Below are 18,094 nucleotides of genomic sequence, written 5' to 3'. Positions count from 1 at the left end.
GTTAAACCTAATCCTACAGTCAAAAATCCCACTTGGAGGAAAAGCCAGAAGAATGCCCGTTGGAAAATAGGTTTCATTTCATGTCTGGTCTCCTGGGCCAAAATCCTGTTTGACTTCCTTAAATTCTGCTCCAAGAAACAAGGGGCAAGGAGTAGAAGCATCTCAGCCACTCCAGAAGCCCCACCTGTGCAAATGGGGTGATCTGAATTCCACCCTGCCCTGCAGCAGCCCTGAGGCCACCGAGAGGCAGCTTCACCGGGAGTAGGAACGCTATTTCCCGAGAGTAATTAGGGGTCTGGCTGTCTTAGGGAGTCAGGAGACCCTGTTCGAGGAACAAGGGAGCTTCAGATTTTCCATGCCTCTTCCCTCATGCAGCATTTCCCAAAATGTGGTACAGAGCACAGTTTCTGGAGTTATTATAGGTTCCTATTAGATGGCCATAGTCAGAAGCTCTAAGTCCTGCAGTAATTAACAATCATAATTTGTTTAATCTAATTGTTTGAGCAGAATATATGCATTCTTATTTTCACAGGAGTCCTATTAATATACTATAGAATAAGTAGAAAATAGCAAATTATTCCCTGATCTGATTCAATAAATATGTGTTGATTCTCCCACTTGGCCTAGGAGAGGGACTGTCAAAGGTGGTCTTCATCCTCAAGACAGACCACCGATGCCACTCGTAGCTGGGCCCCTTTTCAGATGTCATACAAAGTTGGGGGAGGGCTGAAGGAGGAGGTGCTCCAAGATAGAAGGACTTTTGTAAAATTCTGAATGGGAGAGGGCAGATGATCCAGTAAACAGAGACCCAGACTGAAAGTCAGGAGACGTGGTTAGCCCCATCCTGCCCTGAGTTCTGTGGTCCATGTCCTGAGTTCAACCACTTCCCCTCTCTAGACCTCTGTTGGCTCATCTGTAGAATGAGGTAGTTGACCTTAGGGACCCCCCCCCCACCCCCACCCAACTCCCTTTGCTGTTAATATTCTACAACAGGCTGGGTTAGAGCTAAGATTCAGGTACGTCTGAATGATGGAGTGACATCTTCCCACCTGGATTTCTGGATCTCCAGAGAAAGAACCCCCGCTGGGGTTGCCTGCAGACTTGGGACAAGGAGAGAAAGGAGGCAGGGAGATTGGTGACAAAAGTCAAGTGTGAAGGGCTTCCCTGGTGGCGCAGTGGTCGAGAGTCCGCCTGCCGATGCAGGGGACACGGGTTCGTGCCCCGGTCCAGGAAGATCCCACATGCCGCGGAGCGGCTGGGTCCATGAGCCATGGCCGCTGAGCCTGCGTGTCCGGAGCCTGTGCTCTGCAACGGGAGAGGCCGCGACAGTGAGAGGCCCGCGTACCGCAAAAAAAAAAAAGTCAAATGTGAAGCTCCTATGAGATGGTTTAACCTCGAGGAGAACAGAGCCTGGCAGATCCAGCGGCACAGGTCCAAGTCAGGAGGAATCAGTGGGCCTGGGGCCAGTGTGGTCGTCTCTACGGCAACCAGCCACCCTGGAGGCAAGAGGACAGCTGGGGTGTCTCGCCCTCCTCCCAGCCCCCCAGATGCTGAGCGACACTGTTCTAGGGCCCAGTAGTATTGTCACACTGGGGGCAGGGAGGTGTTTTCCTTCTTGTACTCCCAAACTGACTGCCAAGAGCCAAAGGTCCAGGAAGGCAAAGCGATTTGCAGACATGGCTGAGACATCCCCAGGGACTTCCAGAAAGTGGGTATGAGACACACCAGGCAGGTGGGTGTCCTGGGGCAGTGAACAGGGACAGGGTACTGATGTTAATGTGGCCTCATTTGGACACTCCATGGGCCTACACTAGTTTACTAAATATGGATCTGGGGAGGTAGCTGCCTGGAAGACAGAGGCAAAAAGACCAGCCTCCAGAGGAAGCCCCGTGAGCAAGCCTGCCATCACAGCTGACAGAGGAAGGGGGAGGAGGATACACTGCTCTGGCCTGGCCGGGCTATGACGGGCATGACTAGCTTGAACCTGGCAGAAGCAGGTGAAAATCCCCAGAGAGGTTTTCACTGTTGGCAAGACGAGGAAAGAAGAAGAATGACCAGCCTCTGAAATGGAATGAGATTTGGGGACCACATCTATCAGTCCATCCTCATGCCCACCTAGAAACTGGGCTACAGAAAGGTGGGAGAGATTCCCACACCAACAGCCCAGAATTTCAGGCCCTGCCTCTTCATCCCGCAGAGCTGTCACACCTAGCAGCAGCCTTCCCCTGCTTCCACACAAAGGAGGAGCACCTGGGCCCGCCCTGGCACGATGGCGGAGGCTGTGAGCCCATGGGGGACACAGAAAGACACACACAGAAAGCAGTTCCATGGTTACCTTGCACCTGTCTGTTCATACCCCCAGGTAGCTGTGGCCGAGGAAATCTCTGCTACACAGATTAGGCAGAAGCCTTTGACCCGATGTGTGGGTCCTTTGTCAGAATCACGGTGGCTTTCCCTCTCTTCACAGGCTGATCCCACAGCTTGCCTATTGTCCTGTCGCCTCAGCAGCTGTGCCTCTGACCTGGGTGGGGCTGCAAGTCTGGGCAGGAGAGGCTTTGGGAAGCCAGAGTTGTTGCCAGTCATCTGTTTCCAGCCTGGGGTGGGAGCTGGGCTGGGTTCCAGGAGCAACATTTGATCAGTCATTAGGCACAGACTCTGCTCCAGCCACACCATCACCTCATTCCTGCCTCAGGGCCTTTGCACTTGCTGTCCCTCTACCTAGAGTACTTTTCCTCCTGATCTTCACCTGACGTGTGCTCCCTGTTCCATCAGATGTTACCTTCTCAGAGAGGCCTTCCCTGACCACCCAGGCTAGTGTGGCCCCTCTCTCTGTGTTCTCTCTCTGCTATACTGCCCTGTTTATTTCCTTTTTTGGCACTCCCAACAATCTGTAATTCTCCTGTTAACCTGTTGACATGTTCGCTGTCCCGTTCCCCACTGGAACGTTAGCTCTTTGCGGGAAGGGGTCTTTTGTTTCTTATTCACAACTGTCCACAGCTTCCAGCACGTTGCCTGGTGCATGGTAGGCGCTTAACAAGTATCTGTTGGATGAATAAATAAATGAATGAACGCCACAGCAGCCATGATAAACTCACCCCCACGCTTCTCCCTTCTTCACAGAAACTCAGTGTTGTTTGGCAGCCTGTCCTACTCATTACCATGAGTTATGAGCCATCATGGTGTCCCTTTCCCTGTGCTAGTAAGTGGCTATGGAAAGAACAAGTAATAGAATTCTGGCCAGAACCATGAGCAGAAGTCTACCGGGTGAGGGTCAGAGGTTCCAAAAGAGGTTTTCCCATCGTAAAAAGAGCAGCAGACACTGCCATTTGATCTGGATATCACACCTGAGTGCAGCTGTAGACCCTGGGTCCTTTACGGCGTTACTGAAGAACAGGACTTCCTGTTCTGGGCATAATAAATGTTCCCATTTTTAAGCCATTGTAAGCGGCATCTTCTGTTCCTTGCTGCCAAAGGCTTTTGAACCATAGAGACTATGGCATATGCTGGTCCTTAGTCCTAGCGGCTGCCCCTGGCCGGTAGACTGGAGCCTCGGCTTTCATCCCCTGGGTGTAGTGTTAAGTGAACATGAATTAATGAACTAGTTCCTTCCTTACCTCATCTGTACATCCAACAAACGTCACTGGAAACATCTGTGCTAGAAAGAGAGATGGATGAGGCAAGGTCCCGGTCCTGAAGGAGCTCAGAACCCACGGGAGGAAAGCTTGTGAATAGACTGGCAATCCAGAGGGCGCCTGTTACAACAGGGGTCTGCGAGATGCCACGTCGAGTCGAGAGCAGGGGAAACAAGTGTCTGAAAGCAGGAGGTGGGAGGGTGACTACAAAAGAGGTTGTGTGTGAGCTGAGTCTTGAACAAAAAACAGGAGTTGCCCAGATGGACAAGCTGGCAGAGGGAACAATAATATCCCCCATTCTAGACAAGTAAAAGAGTGAGCGGGACCACTTTTTAAACACCTACAATGAGCCAGGCACTGCGCTAAGTGATTTAACATACATTTCCCCTCTCATCCTAAGGATATGCATTTCAAGGCAAATACTGTTAACCCATTTTACAGTATGGAAACTGAGGATCCAACTAGTTGTGATGAACCCAAGGTCATGCAGCCAGAAAGTGGCAGGGTCAGGCTTTGAACATGGACTGTCTGGCTCCAGATCCCATACTTTTTTACTACCCCAGCACTCTTCCTACAGAAGTGGACCCAGCAAGAACACATTTGTAGTCTGACCCGGTGACCCACATGTGGAAGAGACACGGCTCCGTGAGCAGCAGAGAGAAGTGAGTGAGAGGCAATTGGCAGTGTGCTCTGGGTGGGGTAGAGGTGAGGTGGGTGGTTGACGGAGACGGTGGGCAGAAAGGAGAATGTAGGTGACCTGGAAATGCCTATCTCTCTTACACGGGGTTTATTTTAAGTTGCATGACTATAGTCAGGGTTGCCATCTCCTAACCATTTTCTTTTACATCACCCTTACAGCTAAATATTATCCTAAAAATTTACCAGCCCACACATTTTTGTTAACCAGCCTGCTACAAATATTATACAGATGGCAAAATAAATAAAACCTATCAGTAGTTATGACTAGCCTCCCTGAAATGGTAAGTGGCCTCCGACTCACAGGGACTAGGCTTTGAGAAGACTGCCATAAATAATGAACAGGAAGATGAAACAAACACTCCGTCTCCAGGCACTGCGTGGCCCTGCAAGTTAGCACCCCAGATCCTGCGGACACTCTGGTTTGCAAACTCTCTTTTTCACAGAAACAAGGGGGATGGCAGACACCCATCATCATAATAAAATAATGGCACCAGCTAATTTCCCGAGGCTTCGATCTCAGCAGGGAAGGGTATAATATTACAAGCCAGCAGAAGCCAACCAAGTGGTGATGAGGTAGTTCTGTTTTACATTACATTAAATGTTACTATTTCTGAAGGGAGTATCTGTGGAGCGCTGGTGTAACCCATGGCAACCAGCTAATAAATTGTAACTTACACTGCCTCAGCTTATTGTAGGGGTGGAGAACAGCAGGAAAGAAAAAAAAAAAAAAAAAGACCAAAATTAAGAAAAAAAAAAGCAAATGCTGGCAAAAACGCCACGTTTTCCCCCTCTCACTACCTCCCCTACACAGACACACACAGACACACCACCCCGCACCCCACAGCAAATACAGGCTGCACCAACATACTCTAGCAAAATTACTTAAGGTGAAGCAGGACAATTAGCGGTTAAGGGTTTAGAATTCTTGACCTTCACGTTTCTATATATGGTGCCTCTTTTAACGCTCAAAAGATGTACTTTAATTGTTTCTGACTCTGGGCCCTCCCCTCTCCAAGGATAACCCTGTGTGTCATTTCACAGCCTCTACTGAGGGTGCCAGTCCTCAGCGTCAAGGCTGCACCTAGGACTGCGCCGCTAAGCTCACCTTTCCTCTCTCTGTCTGCAAATAGCTCACACCTCATTGCCCCCATACTTCAAACTCACAGCTGGTTGCTGAGGCTCCTTCTTTGCTACAATGTGCCCACTCTCCAACCCCAAGTCCAACAGACTCCTCCCACCCATTAACTCCTGTTCCCAGAGCCATTCAGTCTTTCACACACCCAGTCAGGCTCCCTGAAACTTAGGCACCGGATTCCTCTTTACATGGGGCCCTCTGTGGCCTTCAGAAAGTCTGTTTACGTGTGGGCTGATTAACTGTGTACCCGCCCCCATCTGTCTATGTGAACACTGGTGGACTTAAGGAAATTGCTTCCTATTCTGAAATGCCCGTTGCTCAGCCTACTGCGAGGAAGTGACCGACACTCAGGCCACCTGAATAAGTGTCCCTGGGCATCTCCTTTCCGTCTGGTCATCTCCGCTCTGCGTGCAGAAGAGGGGTGTCAGGGAGTACACCAAGGCTCAAACCAGAGGGAATTCCCTTGTCTCTTCCCCTAGGGGACCGGCACAGGGTACAGAGACACGTGGGGCTTGGAATCAGGCCGTCAGGATCAAGAAGCACCTCAGGTACTTACTCGCTGAGGGTCATTTGGCAAAACTATCTTGCTTCTGGGGGCTTAATTTCCTCATCTGCAGGTGAGGCTACTGTATCAGTTAGCACACATTTGGCGGCAGTAACGGAAAACCCAACTGACAAGACTTTAAAAAGGAAGAAAGATGTTTTCTCACTTGGCCATGGTTAGGGCAGGCTGGAGGCTCTGCTTCTACTTCCCTGTGATTCTCTCCTGGTGGGTCCCTTTTCTCCCTACGTTCTCCTCACCAGAGCATGTCTCTCTACTGCAGTTTGTGTGTTCGTCTTCTCTCCTAGACCTGATCCCCTCACTCATCTCCGAAAGCCCCCTGCCTCTAGCTCAGTGCCTGCATGCGGTCGGGATGAAGAGATGGGTGGGTGAATGAATGAATGAGTGATTAGAAACTGTCTCTCTTCTTACAGAAGGAAAAGGAAATTGGGGGAAAATAGAAAGCTGTAATAAGTGTGAAAATGCTCTGTAACCTGTGAGATGCTACAAAAACTTGAGGAAATGTTATGAGTATTCATTATTACAATCATGAAGCTTCCTGCTGTAGAAGCAGCCTCTTAGATGCTAGTATGGGCTCTAAGGCACATCATACTGTCGGCGAGGTTTTTGATAGGACAACGGAGGGAAGATTTTTTTTTTTTTTTCAGGAAAACTAGATGATTTTTGGCCCCTAAAGAAAAGAAAAAAAAAGACTTTAACACTGACAGTGTAATTATTCGGTATGTGGGCCTCTCACGTTGTGGCCTCTCCCGTTGCGGAGCACAGGCTCCGGATGCGCAGGCTCAGCGGCCATGGCTCACGGACCCAGCCGCTCCGCGGCATGTGGGATCTTCCCGGACCGGGGCACGAACTCGTGTCCCCTGCATCGGCAGGTGGACTCTCAACCACTGCGCCACCAGGGAAGCCCCCACAGTGTAATTATTAATTACAAAGGTCAAAAGTTGTCTTTACAATGAAGGGATGTGATAGACATCCCCTTAGCCGAATTTTTTTAAGCTGGCATCACAGACAGTGAGGGTAACTGACGTTATGGCCTCCTGATGTGGGCAGTGGGATGCACACGGCTTCACCTGTGTAGTATTCTTGCCTCAGACACTCAGCCTGAATATAATCATGAGGAAACAATCAGCGAAACCCAGATCGTGGGACATTCCACGGGATAACCAGCTGAACTCTTTGATAATATCAGTGTCATTAAGAAAAATAGTCAGGGCTTCCCTGGTGGCGCAGTGGTTGAGAGTCCGCCTGCCGATGCAGGGGATGTGGGTTCGTGCCCCGGTGCGGGAAGATCCCACATGCCGTGGAGCGGCTGGGCCCGTGAGCCATGGCCGCTGAGCCTGCGCGTCCGGAGCCTGTGCTTCACAATGGGAGAGGCCACAACAGTGAGAGGCCCGCGTACCAAAAAAAAAAAAAAAAATACTGGGCAGAAAGAAATTAGCAGAGAGCATGAAAATCCTATTTACTTATTTAGACACTATTCTAGTTAGACATTTACATTTTGTCCATTTTGATTCCCTCAATTTTGATTATTATGCATTTGTCTTTGGAATCCTTTTACCTAGGCTAAATTAGAAAAATTAGGGTAATGTATCAGAGCACATATATTTGTAAGGATACATCATTCTTTCAAAAACATCATCTGGGTTCCTGCTGTGGATTCCTTCTGTGCCTCTTCCCTCTCTCTCTCTCTCTCTCTCTCTCTCTCTCTATCCTCTCATGTCTTCCCATCAGCGACCTCAAGTGCCCTATGCATTTAAACGACCTTGGTCCTTGCCCTCCAGCCCTGTGTACCCTACACAAGACTTCCTTTGAGCAGAAGCAAGGGAAAAAGCACCAGTCACAGCCCCAGTGCCTATCTTGTATAAACACACACCTGAGACTTGGACAGAAAAGGTCAGCTGGACTGAAATTTAGCCTTGGTTTATCCAGTCCACAGTAGAGGTGGTATTTGGGGAAGGATCGTGGTAGAGGGAGGGGCTCTGAATTGAAAGGCTTGGTCTGGCCCTGGCTGATAAAATGTAGATCCGGCCAAGCCCAGGATGCTAGACCATCTGGCAGAATTTCTAGGAAGGGCTGGTCCCTGCTGTGTCTTGTCCCCGAAGCCAGAAGAGGCCAGGCTGTCCTACTGGCCATTGGCAAGTGGCCCTTTGTCCTCTGGGGTATCCAGTCTTGGCTGTGCTCATTTACCAGATCCACACACCTCTATGGTATTTGGCTGTCTTGTGACTTCATTCCTCAACTTTCCTCTGGTACACCCCTGCTCCCCAAGCAGGGCCCGACTTTTCCACAGGCAGGACCAGCAAGGTCCTGATGGTGACACAGAGGCCCTCTGGCACCCCACCTCACGGGATGCTGCCCCTAGTTTTAGGACCGTCAGGCCTGATTTACCCATTAGGCATAGAGGACAAAGAACCTTAAGTCCACAATACTTTTAGGGGCCCACAAAAATGTTTTAATTTCTTTTAACATCAAAGGGGGAAAAATGAGCTGTTAGGGTCAAAGATTATATTCTTTATTCCAACATAGTCATAAAACATAATTTGTAATATTTTTATAGGAGAAGACCTGCTCCTTACACACCCCCAAGGAAAGCATGCCCTGGAAGGTCATGACACAGCCCTGGGGGCTAGTTGCCTCTACTCCCCTCCCTCCCCCAAACCCAGGGCGCCCAGAAAGATGAAGTCCCAGACGCCTCAACACCTCTGTCCACCTCTGTCCACGTTCCTTTGCTCTGCTGCTGTGCCTTCTGCAGCTTCTCTCCCCACTGCAGCTCTAGGACTAATGTTTTCATGAATCCACGGCCAAATGAGACAAATAAGAACAATGCGATGATTTCTTCACAAAGTTAAAATTATACCAAGTACAGGACATTCCTTTTTTCTGAAGTTGTGTATTTCTTTTTTTTTTTTTTAATTTTTATTGGAGTATAGTTGATTTACAATGTTGTGTTAGTTTCAGGTATACAGCAAAGTGAATCTGTTATACATATACATATATCCACTCTTTTTTTAGGTTCTTTTCCCATATAGGCCATTACACAGTATTGAGTAGAGTGTCCTGTGCTATACAGTAGGTCCTTATTCGTTATCTATTTTATATATAGTGGTGTGTATATGTCAGTCCCAACCTCCCAATTTGTCCCTCCCCCTCCTTTCCCCTGGTAACCATAAGTTTGTTTTCTACATCTGTAATGAAGTTATGAACTTCTGATTTCTTTCTTTCTTTCTTTCTTTCTTTTTTAAATTTCAGGTACTAAAAGGCCTTTCATCTATAAAATTATGATAATGGAAGATGATATTTTGTATGATCATTATCTCACAAAATGTAAACGTCCGTGACCCAGTAGTGGCCCTGCCCTCCCCAACAATGCCATGAACATCGTGCTGGTCTCTGACCAGCACTGGCTGAGATTACCTGAGCTTAGTTTCAGGACTTACCTCTCATGGCTCACCCTCCAGGATGCCCTCCCTGGCCCTGGGCTCTAGGCTCCGTAGGTCCCTCCCCTGTTTCCACCACGGCATTCACTTCCTCTCGTCCTGTTAGCGTTTTCTCGACCGCAGCCATGACTAGGCATCTTCTGGAAGGCAGGCCTGCACCTTATTTCTGTGTGTCTCCTCCGCCTGGCACGGTGCCTGGCACACAGTAACTGCCCAATCAGTCTTTGTTGAATGAATGAAGAAATAGGCTAATTCCCAGCAAATTGAGTTAATGAATAGAATTTCTCCAGTTTTTTGTTTTTTGCTCTCTACATTTTTATTAAATCTTTGGCACCTGTTATTGCTTGTCCACTGGCCAGTGCTAGCAGATGACAGAGAGAATTAGCAAGTAGCAAATGAATATTAATGGACCCAGACAGAACCGCCAGCACTTAGTTTGACAGCTTGTTTTTTCTATGGACAGGTGTTTGGGCTTATGGTTGTGGTTTTATATTGGGTGTTAGGGTCTGTAAATTTAATTAAATTTAACATTTCTAAGCAACTTAAGCATACAGTAGCTAAATATCTAATTTTGTGCTAAATCATAGGCTGTATTTTGGACTTAAATATATCAATATTTTATGGTGTTCTGAAAAGGGTACCGTGATTAATAGGAGCTCCACTGTAAAAAACATTAGAGATTAGAAGATAGAGAACCACTGTCCTGGTGCAAATGTGGGCTCTGGGGGCAGATTGTAAACAGAATGGGGGGTGGGGGGGACTTCCCTGGAGGCGCAGTGGTTAAGAACCCGCCTGCCAATGCAGGGGACATGGGTTCGATCCCTGGTCCGGGAAGATCCCACAAGCCTCGGAGCAAATAAGCCCGTGCGCCACAACTACTGAGCCTGTGCTCTAGAGCCCACGAGCCACAACTACTGAGCCCACATGCCACAACTACTGAAGCAAGTGTGCCTAGAGCCCGTGCTCCGCAACAAGAGAAGCCACCACAATGAGAAGCCTGCGCGCTGCAACGAAGCGTCACCCCCGCTCGCCGCAACTGGAGAAAGCCCGCGCGCAAAAACGAAGACCCAACGCAGCCAAAAATAAATAAATAAATGAACAGAATGGGGATTCTTTCCTGTTATAGGGAGCCTAAAAGAAGAGGGGCAAGCGGAATCCAGGAAGAAGGGTTGGAGAGGTTTGTACAAGACCGGGGCAAATGATCTGTCCCTGTTCCTCCCTCCCATGGCTTGGGTCTGAGAATGTAATTCTCTCTTGTTTGTTTTTGCTGAGGCTTTAGTTGCATCTATATTAATGTCTGTGTGTTTTGAGGGTGTGGCAAATAATTAAAACAGTCATTATTTGGTAAAAAAGAACAAGCTTCAGTCCGTCTACTAAAGATGGATCTCCCCACATTCAGCTCTGATCCTGTTACCTGTCTATTGAGAAGATCCCCAGGGGCCGCCATTTGCAACCTGAGCAGACCCTCATTTCTTGGCCTTCTATTTAAGGTGTCTCAAATCCTGACCCAGTGTAACTTTTCAACATTATTTCCACCCCTCCTCTACACACTTTCCATATGCCAGCTGAACCGGATATTCTACTTGGATTTCCAGACCAGTCCACTTTCTGGATTCTGCCTTTCCTAGTACAGACTCCTAGTTTCTAGACCTGGAAAGCCCTTCACTCTGTCTCTAAAAATCCTACTTACTTTTCAAGACCCGGCTTCTACTCTACTTCCTTCATGGAGACTAGCCCACTTTCCCCCAATGGATGCTATCACTATCTTCTTTGACCTCCTGTATCTCTTTCAAGGCACTTAACATATTCTGCTTTCTAGAAGAGTCATTTTATATTTTATTATTCCCATCCCCCAATACAAACACACATAGATTTGTTATAAGTAATTTATGGTAAGGGAGTTTTTTTCATCTGTGTCTGATACCACGCCTGGCATGTTGTTCTCATTTTCTCTATGTTGCATCCAATTGAATTGATGTCCTCAATAAAGCCAAGCTAAATTCTGCATCTATTTTGCCGATATTCTGGGTATCAAATTTCTTCCAGTTGCAAAACACAGATGAACCAACATAAAAGGGCAGCATCAATAAGGAAACTAGTTGATAATATCTCATATACTAAGATGGCAGGAGGTAGGGAGGCACCTGGGTTGAATTCAGTGCCTCGGCGATGTCATGAAAGACCTTCCTTCTCCCATGTGGGCCCCCCTTAGACCCGGCCTCAGTGTGGCTGCTTCAGACTCAGGTTCTATACACAGATAACACAGGGGAGCTAAGAGAAGAAATATCCTTTCTATGATTCTCTTTATATCATAAGGGAAAATCTTTTCTAAGAGACTGCCAACAGATCTCCCCTCACATGTTATTAATCAGAATCGCAACATATGTCCAGGCCTACAACAATTGCTGGCAGAGGGACCAGAATTACCTTGATCAGCTCACACTAATCAAGATTCACAGCCTTGGTCAGGGAAGAGACCCAGACTCCCCTAAACACGTGGCCACCGTGTATCTGAACAAAACTGGGTTCTGTGTCAAGGAGGAAGTAAGAAATGGCTTTGTCTAGGCTCAGTAGTGCCTACCAAAGTCACTCTACATTACAGGCTATACAAAGCCTGGATCTACCAGTGTCCTAAAGTAGTCCTGGAGAGAAATGGGTAGGATGGGAACGCTCACCTCTCACAGCGAGATCATACAATGGCTACCATTCATTTCTATCCCTTCCTCCTTGACCTTCCAACACCCCTTCCCTTATCCTCAAGTTCAGCCGATGACCTTGCCAGGAAAACATAAGCAGTGAAATTTCGTATACTTCTACCGACATCTACTCACTAGCTTACATCAGTGCCCATGTATTGTGCCTTTCCTCCCACATTATGTATGGTCCATTCTTGTTCCCATCTAAGGCCAGTGCCTCCACTTACACCCTGCGTCTTATTTCCACTCAACTCAAGGACATCATCCGGCGAATCTCCTTTCTGTCTCCTGCATCACTTGATTTTCCTCTCTCTACTGAATCACTCCCATCCATAAACAACATGCTCCCAACCTTAAGACACCTTCCTTGATTGTACATCCTTCTACCACTATGGATGCATTTTCCTATTTTTCTTTTATATCAGAATCCCTCAAAGGGGATTTCTATGGCTGTGGTTCCAGTTCCTCTCCTCCCATTCACTCTTCAATTCCTTGTAAGCAGGCTTCCACTCTTACCACTCCACCAAAACTGTTCCTCTCAAGCTAACTAAAAACGTTCATGGATTAAATCCAGTGGTCAATTCTCAGTCATCATCTTATTGAATCCATTAGCAGTATTTGACATAATTGATCCTCCTTCTTTCTACCAGTAACACAGTCTGTTACTTGGTACCAGGACACCACACATGTCTGGTTTCTTTCCCTTTTGCCACCGACTGGTCCTTCTCGGTCACGTTTGCCATCCGTCTTCTTTTCTGGATGTTATGGTGTCTCGGGCCTCAGTCCTTGGACTCCTCTTCTGTACCTATACTCACACCGTTGGTGCTTTCAGTCTCATGGCTTTAACTATCATTGATATGCTGATGACTCCCAAGATGTGTCTGCAGCCTGGACATCCCCTGGATTCTAGACTCATACATCCCAACTGCCTACTTGACATCCCAGTTTGAATGTCCATAAGACATTGCAAATTTCACGTGATCTGTACCAGTATCTATTGCTCATCAGAAACCCTAAAGCTTCGTGGCATTTTGGGCTGGACCAGCTGGATCACTCATGAGACTGAAATGCTCTGGAGGCTCTACTGGGGCCAGATGGTTGAAGATGCCATCATTACATGTCGGACCATTAGCTGGAGCTCTTGGTCGTCCCTCCATATTCCTCTCCAGCAGGACAGTCTGTGTTTCTCACATGGTTGAGGCAGCCTTCTAAGAGGGCAAGTCCCAGGGTACAAGCCCCAGTGCATGACTCATTGGGAGCTACTGAGGCCAACAGTCTCTCACAATATCAAAACAGAACTCATAGCATTTACTCTAAATGGCAATTTCATTCAGGCCAGAAATCTCAACAGACATTCTAGAACTCCTCTCTTGTTTTCACACTGCTCATGGAATCCGTCATCAAATTCTGTCACTTCCTCCTTAAAAAACATATGCTGAATCCAACCCACTTCTCACCACCTCCTTTCTTCCACGTGATCGAGGCCACCATCGGCTCTCACCTGAACTGCTACTGCACTGGCCTTTAACTAGTTTCCCTGCTGCCACTCTGACCCCCTGTGGTCTACCTTCAACCCATCAGCCTGAGCACTCCTGTTAAAACCTTAATTGGATTATACCACTCCTCTCCTTAAAACTCTCCCAAGTTTTTACAATGATCAACAAGTCCCTACGTGATTGCACTCCCTGTTACCACCCTACCCTCCTGCACATGCGAACCATTACCTCTCTGGCCTCATTTCCAACTATTCTCTCACCCTGACTCAGCTGCAGCCACACCAGCCTCCTAGATGCTTCTTAGCCCCACCTGGTGCACTCCTGCCTCAGGGCCTTTGCACTTGCTGTCCCTCCCCCACCCCCACCCCCACCCCCACCCCACCAAAAGGTTTTTCCCTCAGACATCTGCAGGCTGGGCTCTTTCACCTCCTTCAGCTCTTTATTTCAAATTGTCACTTTCCAGGGAGTGTTGGCCACTGGATTGAAAATTGCAAATCCCCCCTCCTCCAGCACTCCTATCCCCTCCCTGATTTTATTCTTTCCACAGCCCTTTTCATCATCTAACATCCTGCCTATTTTACTTATTTACTTGTTTCTTGTCTGTCTCCCCCTCCTAGAATATTAACTCCATGAGATCGGGATTTTCTTTTTGTCTGTTTTTTCTCCCAGCACCTGGAACACAGACTGACATTTAGTAGGTGTTAATCATATCCGTTAAATGACTGAATTCTTTAAGCATTTACTACGTGCTACTGATTTTACCCACCGTATTACCCCGGAGCTCCCTGTGCTAACCCTGTGAACGAAGCGCTCCGATACCTCCTCCCGTGAACCAGGTGCAAGAACCTCCATTTTGAAGGTGAGGAAACTGAGGCTGGTAGGGTAAATAAATTATCTAAGGACACGTAGCCAGTGAAGGAAGAAGCTCTTCCCCGAAAGCTGAACTGTGTTACGGTGTCTCTCACAGCCCAGAGGTGGGGTTGGGAGCTCTGGGGCCCTCTGGGCGACATCTTTGCGTGGTGAGCCTTCCAACTGCCTTGCTGGACTTCCATTGCTGTTCCAAATCTGCAGTGTGAAAGAAAAAAGAAGGAGGAGGAGAAGGAAGAGGAGGAAGAAGAGAAGAAGAAAGCATTGGGAGAGAAAGGGATGGGGGATGGAGGAAGTGGTGGAAGTAGTGGGGTCCGGAGCCATCCAGCTGCTTCCTGCCTCGACAGTAGGACCCACGACCACCCGCAAAGCACTCACGGGCAGAGGACTCGTGTGTGCTTCCCACCACACACCCCAGCTCCTGGTGCTTCTTTCAAACCCTGGCAGTGAGGTCTGTCCTGGTTTTCCCTGATGGTCACGACTGGATTCCTCGGTTGAAAACAAGCCTCTTAAGAAGCAGCAGGTACTGAGCTTTGAGAACAGCCCTGAGCCACCCCATCTCCGTTCCCAGGAGGCTTTGCTCTCACCCTCCCCACCCCCTCACCCTGCACCCCTCGCTGGCCTCAGGCAAGATTAGGCCTCTCTCAGATCTGGGGTGGAGCTTGGAGAGGGTTGTCAGCCCTCACCACTGCACGGACCAAAATGGCTCTGCGGTGGGTGAGGATGAAAGGGAACCTCTGGCTGGCTGACATCTGGCGGCCAGGAGCGGGCTGTGGGCTGGGAGAGCCCAGCTGAATTCCACAGGGCAGCCATTGTTGCGATGGTCTTGTGACTGATACACACACGCACATATTTAAAAAAAAAAAAATTCTTCTTTTTTTTAAACAGTCTAGGACCAAGACAGACGGCTGTGGTTGGGTAGTGTCTGCAGAAAACTAGCAACTACTGTGTTTGGGTTATCATATGACAGCTCACAAAGAAAGGGGCTTTGTTCTGTGATTGGTTTCTCTAGTCAATTAAATGTATAATATCTGCCATGAGGTCCCTGCTGTTTAAGTAGAGATACTTTAGATATGTTTCTTAGAGACATGTGTGGTTACTTAATTTAAGGTTCTTTCTTTCTTTCTTCTTTTTTTCTTTTTCTTTCTTTCTTTCTTTCTTTCTTTCTTTCTTTCTTTCTTTCTTTCTTCTCTCTCTGTCTCTTTCTCTCTCATTGTCTCCCTCTTTCTCTCTCTTCCTTCTTTCTTTTCTTTCCCTCTGCTCCTTCCTTCATTCCTCTCCCTTCCTAATTTTTCTTCTTTGGTTCATTCTCTCTTTTCCAAGTTCTTTTCTTCCCTTTCTGCTGCTCCCTACCACTTTTTCCATAAATAGAAAATTATAAGTGAGGAAAAGAGTGGAAAGAGGACCGGGGGGCGGGGGGGCAGGGGGGCGGGTGTCAGAGAAGTGTTATAGAAATCACAAGTGATTATGAAAGAAGCTTGTTAATATCCACGTATGGTAATTTGTGCTGTGAACTTAAGGCACACTGTGGGCTCCTAAACACTGTCAGCTTTACCCAAAGCCACCCAGTAGAAATGCTGTCTCTGATTAAGTCCCAAAGGCCATGAGGTCTGGGCTGGGGTGGAACTTGGGGATCCCAGGGAGATGGGCAGGGGTGGTGGACGGCATATGTCCCTTGCCTGGGGACTTTGCGGATGGAACTAAAAAGGAAGGCTCTTGGGCACAAGTAGGAACAAAAAATTTGACCTCCTACTTGTCTGCATGGACCATCCATCCAGAGCAGCTGGGCAGAGAAGCAGATGCCATGGATAAAGTCACCCAGAATAAAACTCATGAAATGCCCCAACCCCTGGCTGCCGTGGCTTCCTGGAGCTCAGGGGCTGGGGGTCCACTCTGTGGGCTTGAGGATACAGTCCGGGGTATTCACATAACCACTCCTTCACCTAGCCACTAGAGCTTTAGTTGAGTGCCGGCTAGGTGCCAGGCTCAATGCAGAGAGGGGAAGACACAGTTCTATCAGACAGTCTCTGACCTCAAGAAACTTGTTAGACAAAATACACAAGTAAACACATAACCTTAATCAGTGGGAAAGCGCTAGCCTAGAGGTCTACACAGAGCTTTCCTAGATGATGAACTCAGTGCTGGGAGGAGGCAAGCAAGGATTGGGGAGAAAGTCTGCTTCATAGAGAAGCTGACGCTTCAACTGTTCCTCCTAGAAGGGTGAGCGTTTGCCAAGTTGATGGTAGTGGAAGGAGAAAGGGCATACCTGGCAGATGACGGCATATATAAAGGCGCATCCAGGAAGCCATAGGTAACTGGGTGAGACCAGATCATATCATAGTGGGAAGAATCAAGGGCATAGAGAAGTTGGAAATGGCTCCAGGGTGGGCGTGGGGTTGGGGGTATTGGAGGAGAGGCCAGTAACCCATTCTAAGGGGTCTGAATCTTCTGTAAGCAATTGGAAGCTCCAGAAGGGTTCCACCTGCACTTTAGAAAGATGTGTACTTTAGAAGGATGCATGGGCTGGGAGTGAGACCAGGTGAGAAGCCATGACAAGAGTCTAGAAAGAGGTGATGAAGCCTGAGCAAGGGCAGAAGCCACGGAAACAGAAAGGAGCACACAGCTTTGAAAGATGTTAAGGAAGGAGGTAGAACCGCCAGTCCCTGTTACCGCTTGGACCTGGAAAGTGAGAAGTCTAAAATTAGTCCCAACGTTCTGACTTGTCCAGTGAAAAGTGATATCATTAACTGAGATAGGAAATTGAGGAGAAAAAAAAATAGTTTAGGGCTTCCCTGGTGGTGCAGTGGTTGAGAATCTGCCTGTCGATGCAGGGGACACGGGTTTGTGCCCCGGTCTGGGAGGATCCCACATGCCGCGGAGCAGATGGGCCTGTGAGCCGTGGCCACTGGGCCTGCGTGTCCGGAGCCTGTGCTCCACAACGGGAGAGGCCACAACAGTGAGAGGCCCGCGTACCGCAAAAAAAAAAAAAAAAATGTTTAGAGGGAAAAATGATGAGTTTGGGCATGTTTAGTCTAAGGTCTCAAAAGGCGGTTTGCTCCATAGGGGTAAAGCTCAGAAAAAAGGACTGGGCTGAAAATTACAATTAGGAAGCTGTCTACTGAGAGAGAAGTAGAGACCATGTGGGGACTGGGGGAGAATGGAGTCAAAGAGAGAGTACACAGGGGCGGTGAGCCATTCTGGCCTTTTCCCCATACCCCATGTCCTATCCATCAGGAAAAGCCGTCAGCTCTCCCTTCAAAGTATATCCTGAATTCACTTCTCACCACCACCGTAGTCTAAGCCTCCATCATCTCCCACCTGGACCTTGCAATGATCTACTAATTCGTCTTCTTGCTTCTACTTTTGTGTCCCTGTAGCCTATTTCCTATACAACAGCCAGATCGGCCTTTTAAAAAAGTAAAGTAAGTCACGTTACTTTAATGCTGTAAGCCATCCAATGGTTTGCCTTGACACATGGAATAAAACCCAAATTCCCCTCCTCACATGATCTGCCTTTGCCTTGTTTCCTGAACTCACCTTCCACCACTCTCTCTCTCTCTCCCGCTCACT

This window comes from Phocoena sinus, chromosome 1 (genome assembly GCF_008692025.1).
Source record: "Phocoena sinus isolate mPhoSin1 chromosome 1, mPhoSin1.pri, whole genome shotgun sequence".
Classification (NCBI taxonomy): Eukaryota; Metazoa; Chordata; class Mammalia; order Artiodactyla; family Phocoenidae; genus Phocoena; species Phocoena sinus.
Note: the sequence above shows the minus strand (reverse complement) of the source record.